Genomic DNA, 13502 nt, shown 5'->3' on the forward strand with positions numbered 1-13502 from the left:
AACCCGTCCAGCCCTCGTCCCCTCAACCCCCAAAACCCACCCAGCTCTCATCTCCTCAACCCCCAAATCCCATCCAGACCTCATCCCCTCAACCCCAAGAACCCACCCAGACCTCATCCCCTCAACACCCAAAGCCTACCCTGCCCTCACCCCTCCTCATCCCCTCTCCTTCCATGTGACCCCCCACCCTTGCGAGGGAGGTGGGAGGTCCCCCCCACCCCCTCTATCCATCCCCCTCCCAACCTCTCAACCTCTATCTGTCTCCCAACCTTACGCCATCTCCCAACCCCTCTATGCCCTCCCTAATCTTCAGACCCAGTATGCCCTTCCTACTCCAGACCTACCTACCCAGGCCCTACCCCAGACCCTCCTACCTACCTTCCTAGAAGCCCAGCCCCCAGTAGCCCCCCAAGCACCCCTCCTGAACTCTTTCACCCCCCATACACCCCCCGGACCCCCCCAGACACCCCCTGGATCCCCCCGGACATCCCCCGGACCCTCCCCGCCCCCAGTCATCCCCCAGACACCCCCCAGATCCCCCAGATCCCCTCTGCCCCCAGTCACCCCCCAGACATCCCCCAGATCCCCCCAGACCCCCAGAGAAAGGGAGAACTCTGGTACAAGAGTTTCCATGAAGAATCTCAAGGTTTGGTACACCAATGCTGATGGGGTATCTAATAAAGCAGAAGAGATAAAAGAAAGAGTGAGTGAAGCAGATCCTGACATAGTTGCAATTGTGGAAACTAAAATTAATGACATGATCTCAGATGCTATCTTTCCTGAAGGGTACCAGGTGATACGAAAAGAGAGGACACAGAGACAGGGAGGGGGAGTAGCACTCCTAATAAAGCGGAAATGGAAGTTTGAAGACCTGGGAAATCGAGTTACCAATGAGTGCACAAGCTTCATACATGGAACTCTGACAGTAGATGGGAGGAAGATTGTGATCATGGTAATCTACAATCCCCCACCAAACAGTAGAAGACCCAGGCAGGAGTATGATGACAACAACAAAGCATGTATTGATGAACTGCAGAAGGCAGCAACACTAGCCCACAGAATGAGAGCGAAGCTGCTGATCATGGGGGACCTAAATCATGGAGAGATAAATTGGGAATCAAGGAATCCCCATGGAGGGGATGAAACGTGGGGAGCAAAATTAGTAGATGTTATAGACAGGAATTTCCTGACACAACATGTGAAGGAAGACACAAGGGAAAGAGGAGGAGATGCACCGAGCCTATTAGACCTGATTTTCACCCAGAACGTAGAAGATATCGAGAATTTAGAGCATGAAATACCTCTAGGGGCCAGTGACCATTGTGTCCTAGTCTTTGACTACATGATGGAATTCAAAATTATGACCATGGGACAAGAGATCTGGGAAAGGAGAGCTGACTACAGGAAAGGGGACTATATGAGGATAAGGGACTATCTGGGTGAAGTGCAGTGGGAGGAAGAAATTAGAGGAAAAACAGTCCAAGATATGATGGACCTAGTCATACAGAAATGCCAGGAGGCCGAAGAGAGATTTATACCAACGGTAAAGGGAAAAAATAAGAAGGAATATAATAACCCATGGTTTAATAGACAGTGTCAGGAAGCAAAAATGGCCAGCAGGCGGGAGTGGAGGAAGTACAGAAGACAAAGAACAGAGGACAACAGAAGCAGATACAACAGAGCTAGGAACGATTACATTAACATAAGACGAACATCGGAAAGGGACTATGAGAACGATATTGCAATCAAAGCGAAAAAACAACCTAAGTTACTACACAGTCATATAAGAAGAAAAATGTCGGTGAACGACCAAGTGACAAGACTAAGGAAGACAGAGGGGGCATATACTGAAAGTGACAAGGAAATCTGCGAGGCACTGAATGCCAGTTTCCATGGAGTGTTCACTACCGAGCCTGAGCAGCTCCCATTGTTGGAAGGGGTTACCCTAGATGAAAGACTATCAGATATAGAGGTGACAGCAGAGGAGGTAATGAAACAGTTGACAACTCTAGATGCAACTAAAGCAGTTGGACCAGACAAAGTATCACCGTGGATACTAAAAGAAGCAGCACAGGCCCTCAGCGTGCCTCTGGCAATGATCTTTAATGAGTCACTTATGTCAGGAGAATTGCCCAGTTGCTGGAAGAAGGCAAATGTCGTGCCGATCTTCAAGAAAGGAGATAGGGAGGAGGCACTTAACTACAGACCTGTATCACTGACAAGCATCCCCTGTAAAATACTGGAAAGAATAATTAGGCTACGACTGGTTGCACACCTGGAGAACATTAGGTTTGTGAACAAACATCAACATGGGTTCTGGACAGGGAAATCGTGCCTAACAAACCTTCTGGAATTCTATGATAAAATAACGAGGATAAGACAGGACAGAGATGGTTGGGCAGACTGCATATTTCTGGACTGCCAAAAAGCCTTTGATACAGTACCGCACATGAGACTGCTGTTCAAGCTCGAGAGGCAGGCGGGGGTGGGGGGAAAGGTCCTAGAATGGATAAGGAACTACCTAACAGGAAGGAGCCAAAGAGTTACGGTAAGGGGCGAGAAGTCGGACTGGCGAACAGTAACAAGTGGAGTACCACAAGGATCGGTGCTGGGACCAATTCTATTTCTTGTGTATGTTAACGACATGTTTACAGGCGTAGAGTCCTACATGTCGATGTTTGCGGATGATGCAAAGTTGATGAGAAGAGTTGTGACAGATGAGGATTGCAGGATCCTCCAAGAGGACCTGAACAGATTGCAGAGATGGTCAGAGAAATGGCTACTAGAATTCAACACGAGCAAATGTAAAGTTATGGAAATGGGACTAGGAGATAGGAGACCAAAGGGACAGTACACAATGAAGGGGAACAGCCTACCTGTAACGACGCGTGAAAGAGACCTGGGGGTGGACGTAACACCTAATCTATCTCCTGAGGCACATATTAATAGGATAACGACAGCAGCGTACTCTACACTGGCAAAAGTTAGAACATCATTCAGAAACCTAAGTAAGGAGGCATTTAGGGCGCTTTACACTGCCTACGTAAGGCCAGTCTTAGAGTATGCCGCCTCATCATGGAGTCCCCATCTGAAGAAGCATATAATGAAACTGGAAAAGGTTCAGAGGTTTGCAACGAGACTCGTCCCAGAGCTACGAGGGATGGGGTATGAAGAGCGCCTGAGGGAACTGTGCCTTACGACACTAGAAAGAAGAAGGGAGAGGGGGGACATGATAGGAACGTATAAGATACTCAGAGGAATTGACAGAGTGGACATAGACGAAATGTTCACACGGAATAGTAACAGAACGAGAGGACATGGATGGAAGCTTGAAACTCAGATGAGTCACAGAGATGTAAGGAAGTTTTCTTTTAGCGTGAGAGTAGTGGGGAAATGGAATGCACTTCAGGAACAGGTTGTGGAAGCAAATACTATTCATAATTTTAAAACCAGGTATGATAGGGAAATGGGACAGGAGTCATTGCTGTAAACAACCGATGCTCGAAAGGCGGGATCCAAGAGTCAATGCTCGATCCTGCAAGCACATATAGGTGAGTATAGGTGAGTACACACACACCCACACACACACACACACACACCCACACACACACACACACACACACACACACACACACACCCACACACCCACACACACACACACACACAGCCACAAGCACTCCCCAACCATCAACAAAGCGACTGATCAATGGCATCAATTTATCAGAAACCTCTACAAGCCCAGGTACATATTTTTGGTTATTTTTTCCCAGCTCTTGGTTAATGGTGGAAGCTGTAGCAAGTCCAGGCATTGATTACTCGTTGGCTCGCAAAATACCATTATCGTGTGGGAGTGTACAAGGCCAGGATTCACGATACATTTATACCGAACCTCTGACGAAACCTGTCTATCTTTTCCTTATAATGGCGACTGTTTACATTAAATATGGTGTTTACGACCCATGGTTACTTGCGCTACGACCTCGTAGTGCTTTGGAGCTCTTAAGATCTTTATTAAAGGGAAACAAAGCCGCCATCATTGAGGAAAGATATACTGGTTTCGTTAGTGATTGCGTAAATGTTTGATAACTCCTGGTTGTAGTTTTTCGCTAAGGTTCGTTAGCGTTTGTTATACTACACAAATTTAACGCAATCCGGTCACGCTGGACTGGTCCCAGGTTTGATTCCCGAACAAGGCGAGATAATCCGGAACGATTTCTTATACCTGAGTGCCTCTGTTGCCCCTAGGATTAAACAGGCACTCGGGAGTTAGGCGACTGTTGTGGGTTGCATGCTGGGTATGATCAGTTAGCCTAGCTAGACATCTTCGTAAGTCCTGAAGGCTTCCTGACCCCGATAACGAGAAACATTACTGGATGGTCATGCTGAGGTTACTATTTCTCTTTTGTGACAAGATGGTACCTCTTATATACTTGGGCTGGACGGTAGAGCGACGGTCTCGCTTCATGCAGGTCGGCGTTCAATCCCCGATCGTCCAAGAGGTTGGGCACCATTCCTCTCCCCCGTCCTATCCCAAATCCTTATCCTGACCCCTTCCAAAGGCTGTATAGTCCTTGGCCCTTTCCCCTGATTGTTCCCTTCTCTTCTTATATTCAGCATGAGAGGACCCGGAGCTAGGACTCAGTATGCACCTAAGCCTCCACTTGCGAAACATATACATCATTCACGCTATCCGCCAGAGATGATAGTTCTTGTAACAACTATTAATGAGACGTATTAAAATAGTCTATTTTACCCAACAAAAGTTCACGCTTCGCACTATTCGAATACATCAAAAAGCATTCTAAAAAGGAGAATAATATCCACACAACCTATCCTTACCATCCTTAGGCATAAAAAAGTCATTTACCCAACAGCCCATTTTTTTAAATTGCTATTAGTATCATTTTTGGATGATAAGATGACGACTTAGCCTACATTCATCAAACACTATACGAGCTGGCAACCTTTGCGAGGTCGTAATCCACCCAAAGTCATAACTATTATTATAGTCTTCCTCGTATTGGTTTGGAAGTCGTAAACTCATTTAATAAAAGGTAGCCTAGTAACGGGCTCCAAGTAGCCTACCAGATTAAGAACTGGGACTTTTTATATGTGAAAGCCTAACATCTTTTGATCATTTTAAACTGAAATCAATTCTAATTTCATGAACAAATAGTCTCGCTCACTCTGTTTCACGACAAGGCATCAGTTATCAATGTTCGGCTGCTTAGTGTTAAAATTGTGTTACAATTCTGCTTTCAAAATGTCTTCAACATTCGCGTATGTTCTAAATGCTGAAACGTATAATATTTGTCTAGCAAAACTGTTCGAAATAATGTTTATATAACAAAAATTAACGGAAAATTCCTCGTAACTGAAACTCATCAATAAATGTGACACAATTTTACTCTTTCGTGATATCATAAAATCTGATTTTTTAAAAGTGATTTAAAAATACGATCTCAAACGTTGATGTTGTGAAGGAATAAATTCGACGGCGTCTGAGCACACAGCGATCCTGGATAGTAATTGTCCAACACAGATTTGTCCAGCGTTAAATTAAATCCATTTGTGAGTGGACGGCGGGTGAGGGTGGGGGGGGGGGGCTTCCTTGTTGAGATGTGGGCTAGGGTCTGTCTGTCTCTCTCTCTCTCTCTCTCTCTCTCTCTCTCTCTCTCTCTCTCTCTCTCTCTCTCTCTCTCTCTCTCTCTCCCAGAAAGTTTTCTATGCGAAAACTTCAGTTCTACTTTGTTCTAGAATCAGTTCCAATGTCATATTCATTGACAGACTCGATAAGTGAATTCTTCAGTGCCAGAGTCTATGATAGAAGAGTGCCATCGTAGCCAGTACAGGTACCAGAGTGTGTGTGTGTGTGTTTATTTCATCCAGCGGTCGACCCCAAAGACCCATTCATCAATTTTTACATGCTGTTCATTCAAAATGGGAATATTCTCAAATATTAATTTATATTATAATATGTTAGCATATTGTGAATATATAGGCATAGGTTAGGTTAGGTGTTTAGGTTCTGTTGGCGATTATTTGTATTTGTAGTACGTGGGTGAAGCATTTTCAGCGTTGTGGTTCGAACAAAGGTCGTCAGTGAAGCACTTGTTCCGGAAGTGTTCGAACGTCATCAGTTGCGAGTCGTGTGTAAACCGTTTTTCATTTATAAACAGGGGGTTTGGCGGGTGGATGGAATGGACTTCAGGTCTTTGTTTGGAGGACGGGCTGGTATATGAGGACGAGCTAGTATGTCAGTCACTCAGTGAGTTAATGACAGAGTCAGAACCATGCTTAACGGGAGTGCCAATTTGAGTCAGAGTGCCAGCAGACAAGATGAGACATAGCCTCACCCAGTGCCAGTGCCCGCGGTACTGTGGGGAGTGGCACTCCGCCTACACTGGGAGAAAGACACTCAACACAATTACAAAACTTTCCCAACACAAGTGTCTTTAAACTATTTCTCGTCTGAGAGGTTCTGCGACGCCACTGAATTTTTCTCGAATTTTTTTTTTCCTCGTATATCTTCGGGAAGAATTTTCTTGTATTTTTTTTTTTGACCAGAAGCATTATTTTTGTGTCAAAATTCTTATTGCCGTTGTCTAGTTTTGAAGGTAGTGATTGGTATGAGTTGGGGTTGAGGCATGTCACTCTCAGGAGGGTTACTTTGACAGTACTGTCAAGGGCCATACTAGTGTCAAGGGCCACACTAGAGCGCTGTGTTGCATGCCGTGTATACCAGAAGATGTTTTTCGTGATGGCCAAAACATTTGAGTCGTCAAGTTTCGACATAAGTGTATGGTCTGATTTTGTGGCTTGAGGTCTATCAATCTCTGGAGGGTTACTTCGACTGTCTTACAAGTTTACTGAGCAGTCAACAAGTTTACTTGTATCCTGAACATAGTCTACAGTAACCTCTTAGTGCTTAGTGCCACTGAGAAGTAGAGGGAAGGTCACCTCTCTGTGACGAATATATTCCTTGTGGCAAAGTAATATCTCTATAACACGTGCAAGCCTCTTTATATCTTAGTAAGTAGTTTCTTAATGTAAACAATGAGCTCCTTCCCTCTTAGAAGCATTTATTTTGTCTTCAGTATTATCTCTCTTTGTCAAGAAGCAACTGTGGCTTTCTTTCTCTTGCTTGCCAAATCGCAACTGTTCATTTCTTCGGTACTTCATATCCACCTAAAGTTCAATATATCGTCTTCCTTCAGAAATCTTGTTCTTAGACCTCGTCTTGGGGTAATGTTAATTACCTTCAGACATGAACACATCTCTAGGGTCGAGGTGTTAGCTCTTGGGCCCCGCCATTCTAACCATCGGGGGTCTATTGTACTGATTTCCGATCTATTGTGTCTACTATCTTATCTACATATTTATTACACATACACACTTGCTTGGTCCCGCCTTGGTTGAGAGGCGGGACCAAAGAGCCAGAGCTCAACCCCCGCAAGCACAAATAGGTGAGTACACAGCCCTAGGATGTAGCTCGTAGCTTTAACTCCCAGGTACCTATTTATTGCTTGGTGAACAGGAGGATCAGGTGAAAGAAACTCTGCACATTTGTTTCTACATGGATCGGGAGTCGAACCTTGGCCCTAAGGATTGCGACCCCAGAGCGCTGTCCACTCGGCTGCGAGGACCTGTGTGTGTGTGTGTGTGTGTGTGTGTGTGTGTGTGTGTGTGTGTGTGTGTGTGTGTGTGTGTGTGTGTGTGTGTGTGTGTGTGTATGTGTGTGTGTGTGTGTGTGTGTATGTGTGTGTGTGTGTGAACTTTTCGTGTGTTAAAGTGTTTTGTTTGGAATAAAAGCAATGGCGTTTGGTCACTTTTTGTAGGATATATAAAAGGTTGTTTTTTATGTGACTAAAGTCAATATAGGCCGCTCTCGATATTTTAATGGAATCAATAGTCTGGACGTATATAACGCGAAGCCATATATTGTGGGTCAGTTAATCTGTTGTGTGTGTGTGTGTGTGTGTGTGTGTGTGTGTGTGTGTGTGTGTGTGTGTGTGTGTGTGTGTGTGTGTGTGTGTGTGTGTGTGTGTCTGTGTGTGGGTGTGTGTGTGTGTGTGTGTGTGTGTGTGTGTGTGTGTGTGTGTGTGTGTGTGTGTGTGTGTGTGTGTGTGTGTGTGTGTGTGTGTGTGTGTGTGTGTGTGTGTGTGTGTGTGTGTGTGTGTGTGTGAGTGTGTGTATGTGTGTGTGTGTACTCACCTATTTGTGCTTGCAGGATCGAGCATTGACTCTTGGATCCCGCCTTTCTAGCTATCGGTTGTTTACAGCAATGACTCCTGTCCCATTTCCCTATCATACCTAATTTTAAAAGTATGAATAGAGTTTGCTTCCACAACCTGTTCCCCAAGTGCATTCCATTTTTCCACTTGTGTGTGTGTGTGTGTGTGTGTGTGTAAGAGAAACAGTAGACTTACTACAGAAAAAATAAATTGGCTAGAAAGGCGGGGTCCAACAGCTAATACCTCAATTCTGCAGGTACAAATAACAAATAGTAAATACAAATATTAAATAGACACACAAGAAATAAACCCCCATGTGTTAAACCATGTTCAAAGGTGTCGTCCCATGATAACAAATCACTACGAGTGTCAATCAACATTATGGATTAACAAGATGACAGACAAACAAACATTCAGCTTCAGTAACGTTCTTAAGATGACCCCCGTCCCCTCTTAAGTAGCTTTTACAGGTCAATTACATCGTCTTAAACAAGTGAAGACATTCATAATATTGAATAGAGACAAATTGAATTTAGCAGAAGCCTCAGGAATCCTAGAGGGTACAGTAGTACCTACCTACCTTGAGGCTACCTTGAGGTGCTTCCGGGGCTTAGTGTCCCCGCGGCCCGGTCGTCGACCAGGCCTCCTGGTTGCTGGACTGATCAACCAGGCTGTTAGACGCGGCTGCTCGCAGCCTGACGTATGAGTCACAGCCTGGTTGATACTTTAATAGTACTTTAAGTTGTAATTCTTTTTTGACAATGTGACTTAGAGCGTGTCTCTAGGAACACCAAACACATAGATTCGATCCCCTCTCATTACGCCCCTTACGGAGTTCCTTCCGGATTACTCCCTCTATATACAATACAACTTCGAGCCTTAGACAACAGCTAACCCAATATTGTACAGCAAAAATAACAAAATACTTTGCATTATTGGGTCACAGAGGACGTTGACCTCTCGTCCACTTTGTCAGAAAGTTGTTCATCGCCTGCGATACAATCTCTTTGAACACACATGTGTTCAAAGTGTTCACATGTGTTTTTGTATCGGGTTGAATTACTCCACTTTGTTATATTTGTTTTTCCTGATGGATGAGTTGAATTGAAGAGCTGTCAGCGGCGACACGTTGCAGCATGTTGAGAGGATAGGCTTAGCTGTTGACAAAATCATTGTAACTTATCCTCTCGATATTCCACTTCGTAAAAAAATTCAACCTTATCTACCCTGGCTGATGCACTGAAAACCTCAATATTAACGTGGTTGATATTTATTTTTACAAATATTTTTTTTTGCCGATTGGTCAATTACGTAAAAAATGTGATGTGTTATGGGATAGAAGAGGTGGAGGTCGGTGATCTCTTTATGAAATCGGTAGAAACAAAATTAAATAATAAAATATGTTTGTGTTACGTAGACTGCCTAAATACGCGCCTCGACCGACCAGAGTCATACTACCCGATGTAAATAGTAAAGAAAGTCAACCAGTTTCACTTAATAACGTTTAGATGGAGGCAAAATGCGAAATATTTGAATGGTTTAAGTTGCAAGTTGGCTGGGGAGGAGGTGAGAGTGAACACTGCAGCAAATATGGCGCCCAGCTCAAGGAGGAGGCGACAAGTTCCCGCCAAATACTCCAAAGGCGGTGACGTGGTGTCTCCAGGTTTTGGGCAACGTGATTGGTGGAATGTGGTGGTGTCTCCAGGTTTTGGGCGACGTGATTGGTGGGATGTGGGGGTGTGTCCAGCGTGACCAATGAGAGAGCGGCCAGGGCGTGACGTAGTGTGAGGTTCTGGCGGGAACGGCGGCCGCTGTCACACGCCACCTTGGGGCAGGACGTGACGGGTCGCGTCGCACGTCCCTCACACACAGCTGAGGTTTAAGCCACCAGAAGGAACATTACGTTAAGCAGTACTCGAGAGGCAACGTAGAGGAGCAACCGTAGGTTACCACAGAGGAGGAGAAGAGCAACTCTGCAGGAAACACACGAGAGGACGCCAGAGGGAACATCTACCAACTGCAACAGACTGCTGGAACAGCTGCCGCTCTTCTACAATAATATGGTAGACTAAATTACCCACATTTTTCATTGTTAATGACAATTGAATATTATTTATATAGGACGAAGGCAGTTATTAAATAAGTTAAGTCTTAATAATATTTGCTGGAAAAGGTTTAGTAAATCAAAGCCTAAATGATTACGACTAATATAACAGTTGTGAAGTGTTGCCATATTGTGAAGTGTTGCCATATTGTCCTTAAATTACCCCGCGGGAGTCTTGCCATATATGATACTTGAGATATTTTCCGCCTTAATGAAGCAATAATACTTTTATTTCCAATGATTTATTTTATACTGTTTAGTTTCTCTCTTTTCTTCACGCTCTGTATTGTTCGCCTGGGTCAGGGTTTGGTTCGCCTGGGTCAGGGTTTTGGTTCGCCTGGGTCAGGTTTGGGTTCGCCTGGGTCAGGTTTTGGTTCGCCTGGGCCAGGTTTGGGTTCGCCTGGGTCAGGGTTTGGGTTCGCCTGGGTCAGGGTTTGGGTTCGCCTGGGTCAGGTTTTGGTTCGCCTGGGCCAGGTTTGGGTTCACCTGAGTCAGGTTTGGTTTCGCCTGAGTCAGGTTTGGGTTCGCCTGGGTCAGGTTTTGGTTCGCCTGGGTCAGGTTTTGGTTCGCCTGAATCAAGTTTGGGTTCGCCTGACAGGTTTGGGAACCATTAACCACCATTAACAAAACACTTGGCTGGGACAGGATATTATCACTGCATAAATATCAATTATCTGACATTGAATGAAATTCCTCCCTTTCGGTTCCATACCCGCACCTTGAACCAGCACCAACAAATCCAGCAATTTGCATTTCCGTCTGTACCAAACCTCCTCCTTCCCCTGTCTTAATTTCCCGGAGTAAATATATATATATTGTTTCACTGAACTAAATGCAAGCACCCTCTTCAGGCGAGGTAATGTCAATATGGACCTGTTTACCCCCAAAGGAGAGGCTGTTTAATGGATACAATCTGCTGTTTCCAGTTTAGTTTAGCTTCATCAGGGCGCAAGGGGATAAAATGGTGTGTGTGTGTGCGGGTGTACTGAGAGGGGGTGGGGGTGTTTGGGCTTGGGGGGTGGGGTTTGGGCTGGGGGGGGGCTGAGGGGTGCTGGGGTTTGGGCTGGGGGGGGGGTGTAGCCTCATACTCGAATAGATTTCTCTTAAACATTTTCTGGAGTCCGTGTGTGTGTCGCTCAAAATTGTGTTTGGTAGAATTGCGAAACTTGAAATTTGTTTTTTTAAATGATCATAATTACATCCCATTTCTTGTTGTACAACCACTTTTAGTCCTGAATGGTTGGTAAACAGTAATGGTAGCCTTAATAACCCTCCAGAAGTTGATAGGCCTTAGGCCCAACCATGCCACAGTGTGGTGAAAATAACGTCAACCAGCTGGCAAGTGAGGGAGGCTGACGCCTACCCCAACCCCCTATCCTCCAGTGCCCATTAAGGGACAGGAGACAGATAGGGACCATCTGCTACACTGTCTCCCAGGGCGCCCGATCCCCTCTCTGTCCCGCGTGATGGATGATTGGTTATTATCACGCTTCTGTGGTCTGTAATTTATGTGATTTGTTGCATGGGGGCGGAGTACTGTCTTGGGTCAGAGAGGGTCTGAGAGAGAGAGATTGGGTGGAGCTGCTTTCTCTCTGCTGTGGCTTAATTGGTTATATAGGGAAGCCGGTCGGCCGAGCGGACAGCACGCTGGACTTGTGATCCTGTGGCCCCGGGTTCGATCCCAGGCGCCGGCGAGAAACAATGGGCAGAGTTTCTTTCACCCTATGCCCCCTGTTACCTAGCAGTAAAATAGGTACCTGGGTGTTAGTCAGCTGCCACGGGCTGCTTCCTGGGGGTAGAGGCCTGGTCGAGGACCGGGCCGCGGGGACACTAAAGCCCCGAAATCATCTCAAGATAACTCAAGATGTGGGGAAGTGGTTCAAGCACCACAATGGTAACCAATGGTAACACATGGTATTCAAACTCCAAGTTCACGTCTGTTAAATTACACCTCCAATAAATTGAGGTTAAAAAAAATATATTATCTATTTGGACCAGCTGGAGGTGAACCTCGTCCTTGAAAGATGCTAGATGCAAGGGGGAGAGGCCTGGTCGAGGACCGGGCCGCAGGAACGCTAAGCCCCGAAATCACCGCAAGGTAGATTATTGTACCAGTTGGTAGAACGACGTTCTACCATCTGGCAGAGTTGGGTAGAAATAGCCTAAGCTTCTCTATCCTATTATGTATCTCAGTGTCTTAATAAACCTACTTGAACCTGTTGAGTTGGGGGTCCTACCTTAATGGTCCACGTGAGTTACCTTACCGTGAGGTTACCTTGAGGTGATTCCGGGGCTCAGCGACCCCGCGGCCCGGTCGTCGACCAGGGGCCAGATTCATGAAAGCACTTACGCAAGCACTTACGAAGTGTACATCTTTCCTCAATCTTTGTCGGCTTTGGTTACATTTATTTAACAGTTTATAAGCATGAAAACTTGCCAATCAACTGTTGTTACTGTTATAAACAGCCTCCTGGTGCTTCGGCGCTCATTAACTGTTTAATAAGTGTAAACAAAGCCGCCAAAGATTGAGAAAAAGATGTACAGGTACGTAAGTGCTTTCGTGAATCTGGCCCCAGGCCTCCTCGTTGCTGGACTGATCAACCAGGCTGTTAGACGCGTATGCTTGCAGCTTGACGTATGAGTCTGCTATCATTATTTCCACGAAATCCTGGATTGTAGTTAAATTCGACGTGGAAAATGGGTGAACTTCCATTAGTTACATTTAAATCTCAAACTTGGGTTACAGGCTTATTAATGGGTTCCTCTTTATAGTTGCCACTGTGGGCGTGGTTGGTAAAGTATCGGAAAAGCATCTTGCCGGATCTAGGGTCGAGTTATGATAGTCGCCGTGTGATTCTTCGCCTCGTGTTCGAGACACGTGTTATTTCAAGTACGTCAGCGCGTTTTCAGGTATTCTTGCATACCTGGTTGATGGGGTTCTGGGAGTTCTTCTTCTCCCTTGTGAGAGTTTGGTCCACCAGGCTGTTGCTTGGAGCGGCCCACATACCCACCACAGCCCGGTTGGTCCGGCATGTGTCTCCAGTTTGTACAGGAGCGTCCTGTGTTGATCAGCGGTGTCAACGTGCAATCTGTCATCACAAAAAATACATGTCATTCGTAACGGAATTTATAAAACCATGTGTGTGTGTGTGTGTGTGTGTGTG

Source organism: Procambarus clarkii, chromosome 88, assembly GCF_040958095.1.
Source record: "Procambarus clarkii isolate CNS0578487 chromosome 88, FALCON_Pclarkii_2.0, whole genome shotgun sequence".
In the NCBI taxonomy this organism is placed as follows: Eukaryota; Metazoa; Arthropoda; class Malacostraca; order Decapoda; family Cambaridae; genus Procambarus; species Procambarus clarkii.